The sequence below is a fragment of the Macaca nemestrina genome, chromosome 7, assembly GCF_043159975.1.
Source record: "Macaca nemestrina isolate mMacNem1 chromosome 7, mMacNem.hap1, whole genome shotgun sequence".
Lineage (NCBI taxonomy): Eukaryota > Metazoa > Chordata > Mammalia > Primates > Cercopithecidae > Macaca > Macaca nemestrina.
The window spans coordinates 157591353-157597225 of NC_092131.1; the positions used below are offsets into that span (position 1 = coordinate 157591353).

The window sequence follows — 5873 nt, forward strand, 5'->3', positions numbered from 1 at the left end:
TTCCTACTTAGGCTGGGCGCAGTGGCTCACACTTGTAATGCCAAGTATCTTCTACTAGTATACTGTTTTGCTGTTTTCTGTCTTTTTTTTTTTTTTGAGACAGGGTCTTGCTCTGTCACTCAGGCTGGAAGACTAGAGTGCAATGGATGGCACGCTCATGGCCCACTGCAGCCTCAACCTCCTGGGCTCAAGCAATTCCCCCTACTCAGCCCTGCTAGTGGCTAGAACTACAGATGTGAGTCACCATGCCCAGCTAATTTTTGTATTTTAGGTAGAGACAGGGTTTCGCCATGTGTCCCAGGCTGGTCTCGACCTCCTAAACTCAGGGGATCTGCCTGCCTCACCCTCCCAAGTGCTGGGATTACAATCTCGAGCCTGGTCTGTTGCGTTGTTTTAATCAAATCAGCAAACACATTTCCATGCTAGAATCCCATGTTGATGATCATTCATGTTTAATCTAGACTTTCTCCTTTTTCAATCTAAAACAGGAATTGGCCAAGTGCGGTGGCTCACGCCTATAATCCCAGCACTTTGGGAGATCAAGGCGGGTGGATCATCCTGAGGTCAGCAGTTTGAGACCAGCCTGGCCAATATGGTGAAACCCTGTATCTACTAAAAATACAAAAAATTAGCCAGGCGCGGTAGCGGGCACCTGTAATCCCAGCTACTCGGGGGGCTGAGACAGGAGAATCACTTGAACCTGGGAGGTAGAGGTTGCACTGAGCTGAGATGGCACCACTGCACTGCAGCCTGGGAGACAGAGCGAGACTCTGTCTCAAAAAAATAATAATAATAGGCCGGGTGCAGTGGCTCACGCCTGTAATCCCAGCACTTTGGGAGGCCAAAGCAGGCAGATCACAAGGTCAGGAGTTTGAGAACAACCTGGCCAACATGGTGAAATCCCATCTCTACTAAAAATACAAAAATTAGCTGGGCATGGTGGTGTGCGCCTATAATCCCAGCTACTCGGGAGGCTGAAGTGGGAGAATTGCTTGAACCCAGGAGGTGGAGGTTGCACTGAGCTGAGATCGCACCACTGCACTCCAGCCTGGGTGAGAGACCAAGACTTCGTCTCAAAAAATAATAATAATAATAATCATAAAATAACATAGGAACCTATGAATATCACAAAATACATGGTCCCTAGTATAGTCAACTGGCCTATTGTGACCTTCCATTAAAATATTTGTCTTTAAGGTCTTACAGTTCTTCTTGGGGCCACACTTAGTCTCACCATTCCTTACTGTCAGGATCCCAAAGGATTCCAAGCAGTCAAAGCTTCTCACTATAATTCTATTCCCACCCTGCCTGTGCTCCTATATTCTACACCCCTTCTAATCACAGCCAGTGCATAAAAACTTAACTCTCCTGGCCAGGCGCGGTGGCTCACACCTGTAATCTCAGCACTTTGGGAGGCTGAGGTGGGTGGATCACTTGAGGTCAGGAGTTCGACACCAGCCTGACCAACATGGTGAAACCTCATCTCTACTAAAGAAAAAAAAAATACAAACTTAGCCGGCCGTGGTGGCAGGTGCCTGTAATTCCAGCTGCTTGGGAGGCTGAGGCAGGAGAATGGCTTGACCCAGGAGGCAGAGGTTGCAGTGAGCTAAGATCGCACCACTGTACTCCAGGCTGGGCAACAAGAGCAAAACTCTGTCTCAAAAAAAAAAAACCCTTAACTCTCCTATGTTCCCTTATCTCTGAACCCTCACCCTGTGTGTGGTATCAGTAAGCTTATTTGATAGTCAATCTGTGCTAATATTGTCAACAAAAGACAATTTGTAAAGTTTCCTCTTCCAGAGAATCTGTGATTTTTAAACAGGACATTCAGAAAAACACTGGAGACATATAAATAAAGTTAGGCACTGGCAATTCTCAAATTGTACCACACAGCCCTAGTCCACCTAGTCGTAATGCAGGTCCAATTACAATTTAATATAGTTTAAATTAAAAAATTAATGTAGTCATACAAATACTAGTGAATATATGTCTGGCTTAGATATATGCCTCCTGGCAACTGCCAAGTAAGTGAAAACTAAAGCTGCAATTGAATGGTTTTAACATGGGTTCCGTATCTGTCAAGTTCATCATGAGCTGGGTGCAGTGGCTCATGCCTATAAGCCCAGCACTTTGGGAGGCTTCAGGAGGGAGAATCACTTGAGCCTGGGAGTTTGAGACCAGTCTCAGTAACATAGCGAGACTCCGTCTCCATTAAAAAAATAAAAAAATAAAAAAAATTTAAAAAGTCGGCCAGGTGCCGTGGCTCACATCTGTAATCCCAGCACTTTGGGAGGCCGAGGTGGGTGGACCACCTGAGGTCAGGAGTTCAAGACCAGCCTGGCCAACATACAGAAATCCCGTCTCTACCAAAAATACAAAAATTAGCCAGGTGTGGTGGCGCGTGCATGTAGTCCCAGCTACTCAGGAGGCTGAGGCAGAAGAATTGCTTGAACCCGGGAGGTGGAGTCTGCAGTGAGCCAAGATCATACCATTGTACTCCAGCCTGGGCAACAAGAGTGAAACTCCGTCTCGGAAAAAAAAAAAAAAAAAGTAGCAAATGACCCCCTGTAGCCAATTAAAACAGTCAGGTACTTTTTAGCCTACTTTTAACCAGAAAAATTACTTAGAGCACACCACAAATAAACTCCTCTCAGCACACTTGATATTTGTGACTGAAAGTGTCTTTTCTACTTTAGGCTTTCACAACTTGGTAAATTACAATTAGATATTGCTTTTTCCAAATTCTGGCAAATCATTTTATTCATTATCTCATTAATCTAAAGCATAGCCTCCTATGACTACGATAAATTAATACCATTTTGGAGTCGGCTTGGTGGCAAGCACCAGTCTTCCCAGCACTTTGGGAGGCTGAGGCAGGAGGACTGCTCGTAGCCAGGAGTTGCGAACCAGCCTGGACAACATAATGAGACCCCATCTCTACAAAAAAAATAAATAAATAAATAAATTAGCCAGGTGTGGTGGCATGTGCCTGCAGTCCCAGCTACTTGGGAGGCTGAAGCAGGAGGACTGCATAGGCCCAGGGGGTCAAGGCTGCAGTGAGCTATGATTACACCACTGCACTCCAACCTGGGCCACAGAGACAGACCCCCATCTCTAAAAAATAAAATTTTTTTTTAAAAAAAAGCCATTTTACTCAACTGACAATAAAATCTATGGTTAAAAATCTAGAATCTAGTACATCCTTGGCAAACAACAGGTCCAAGTTTCTTTAACCAGAATTAGATGGACTCTGTCATATAATAATCTCATGAGAAACCACTTAGCCAGAAATCACAAACTTGAGATCAGCTAGATGAATCTGGAAAGGGAAGACTTCCCCAATTCTTAATTTCTTAACAGTGGGAAAACAGTAACATTACCAGCTCAAGTTAAATGCACAAGAGACACTATGTAGAATGGAATCTTGTGAAACATACAAACCCTGATATTCCTATGCAATCCTATTTAGATTTTCTATACAGCTACAAGCCCACAAAGGTTAAGGACTACATCATTTACAGTTTTTACATTCTTTTCTTTTGAGACTCTCTCTGTCACCAGGCTGGAGTACAGTAAGGCGGTCTTCAGCTCACTGCAACCTCCATCTCCTGGGTTCAAGCGATTCTCTTGTCTCAGCCTCTCGAGTAGCTGGGACTACAGGTGTGCACCACCATGCCCGGCTAATTTTTGTATTTTTAATAGAGACAGGGTTTCACTATGTTGGCCAGGCTGTTCTCAAACTCCTCATCTTGTGATCAGCCTGCCCTGGCCTCCCAGAGTGCTGGGATTACAGGTGTAAGCCACCCCACGCAGCCAGCTTTTACATTCTTTCAACTCTGAGAAAAACATTAAAAGAGTGCAAGTACTGAATGCATGCAGTACTAAACAATTTACGAGAACTCTTGAAAACAAAGTCTACAATGCTCACTCAGCTAGCTGTAAACTAACTTTTATTAAAAATATTAAGGCTATTAACTACCCAAAAAGGTCATTAAAATACAGACAAAACCTATACACTAGACCAACGATGTAAGATCCCTTTAAGTTGCACATTTGGCTCCATTTTTAAAATAAATTGACTTGGCAAGTAGTTAACGTGCCTGTACCTCCACTATTCTACTGGTCCTAGGAGAGTATTAAGTTCAACTCAATCCTAAAAAACTCCTTCACATAAGAGCTACATTTTGCCTTGACTTTCTTTATGACCTTGGGCAAAGTCTACCAAATGAGGACTATAATAATGTTTGTGTGTTCCTGTTAATATTGAAAATTAACCACAACATCGTGCGAACAATAGTGAAATTCTCTAAACTGGACGTATCCAGAGTTGAAAACTTGAGTTATAAACGTCAACTGATATGCAATGTGAACAGTTTTTAAAATTTTAATTTGATTAGTGAAAACAAAACAAAACAAAAAAACAAAGACCCCAAATTCAACATGATTAATAAATTCCGAAAACACCATCAGCCTCCTTATTACTTCTCTTTATGAATAAATGGTCTGCAATGTAATTTAAAAAAAGGAAAGAAAAAGTAAAGAAATATAATAAAACTAGCTTTAACACGCCATTTCCCTTTTCTAAGAATAACAAATGGACCACAAACGAAAATTTAAAACTGGGCAAAGAATAGAAAGACAAAGCAATCTACAATCTGAAAATCACACAGATAAATCTATCATTTCAAGTCACTAATTCGCATACCCACGTAAGAAATTAATCTTGGTACTGCGATACCAGCATTAGGAAGATAAATCCCTGCCTCGGAGGAACACCTACGGAGTACGTTTCATTTCAGGATCTCAGGTAAGTTTACGAGCTCTTCTCTCTTCAGGTTTCCCTAAAGTACTCTGAAGTGTTTAACATCATTCACACATCCAGCCACCACTAGGGTGAGAAATAAACAAGATTTACTTATGTAATTATTTACCACAGAACTCTGGTCAAGAATGCAAAAGTAAACAACCATACAGGTATTTAAAATCCAAAGCAAGCAGAGAATATTAAGGATAATAAGGTTCACCCTTTAACTGACCACTATGGACACCAGAGGCCTTCCACATGGGCTGTTCCTTACAATCACTCCCGATATGAAAAAGTAACAATGTCAACTCGAGATTTTAACAGTACAAAAGATAAACAGAACTTACTCAAATCCCTTCTTCCAGATTCTGAAAAGGTGTTTATAAAAACTGAGATAAGAGCACGCCCCCCTAAAAGCACCCTACTCGAAAGAATGAAATGCCGAAAACATCAGGTGGGCCAAAAAGGTTAGAAAAGCTAAACTTCTAACTTAATTACCCAGAGGTTGGGGACCAGGAACGTGAGATCGGAGTGGGGGTGGGTAGCAAAGTGAAATCTAACCCCAGAAATCACAACGCAGGCCGCAGCCTAAAAGGTGAAGCTGGCGGGAAGTGAGCTCCCTTTCTGTTCCCAGGGGAAAGTCCAGAAAGGAGCGGCTCCGCACAGTGGACGTACGAGGCGCCAAAGAGTGCATGCCTACCAAGGCGCCAGAGCCGCTGGAGGACCGGGTTTAGAAGGGGAGGAGATCCCGGCAGACGGCCCTGGAAGAGGAGGAGAACTAAGATTGGAAGCAGCGGCAGCGTCTGGACGAAGGGGATTACCTAACTGTGACGACAGAGAAGTGTCCTCAGGCTCCGGCGATGGTCCCGACTGCGCAATGTGTGGTGTCTTTCCCGCTTACCCCGCAGCAGCAACAGAACCAGCTCCTTCAGCCAGTCGCCATTTCCCGCCTACCGACCTGCTGCACCGCACGGACAGGGACCCGGATGGAAAGCGGCCTCTCCGCGCAGGCGCCCTGACTACCTCCTCCCCCTCCCGCCACAATTCCGCGAGGTGGGAGGGAAGGAAT

At 43.8% G+C, this 5873-nt stretch overlaps 1 protein-coding gene across 7 annotated transcripts in view; it reads right to left on the minus strand.

The window, feature by feature from the left end:
- The window catches only part of LOC105491264 (CTD small phosphatase like 2), a 110699-nt gene extending 104912 nt beyond the window's left edge, over positions 1 to 5787 (minus strand). For 2 of the 7 annotated variants that reach the window (XM_071066940.1, XM_071066939.1), the window contains exon 1: positions 5626 to 5768. The gene's annotated coding sequence lies outside the window, so the exon portion shown is untranslated. Of the gene's footprint in view, positions 1 to 2815; positions 2938 to 5504; positions 5582 to 5625 lie in introns of those variants that run through there. The other 5 variants (XM_071066938.1, XM_071066942.1, XM_071066937.1 and 2 more) reach the window with 5 other exon arrangements.
- Between the last annotated feature and the right edge of the window lie 86 nt (positions 5788 to 5873).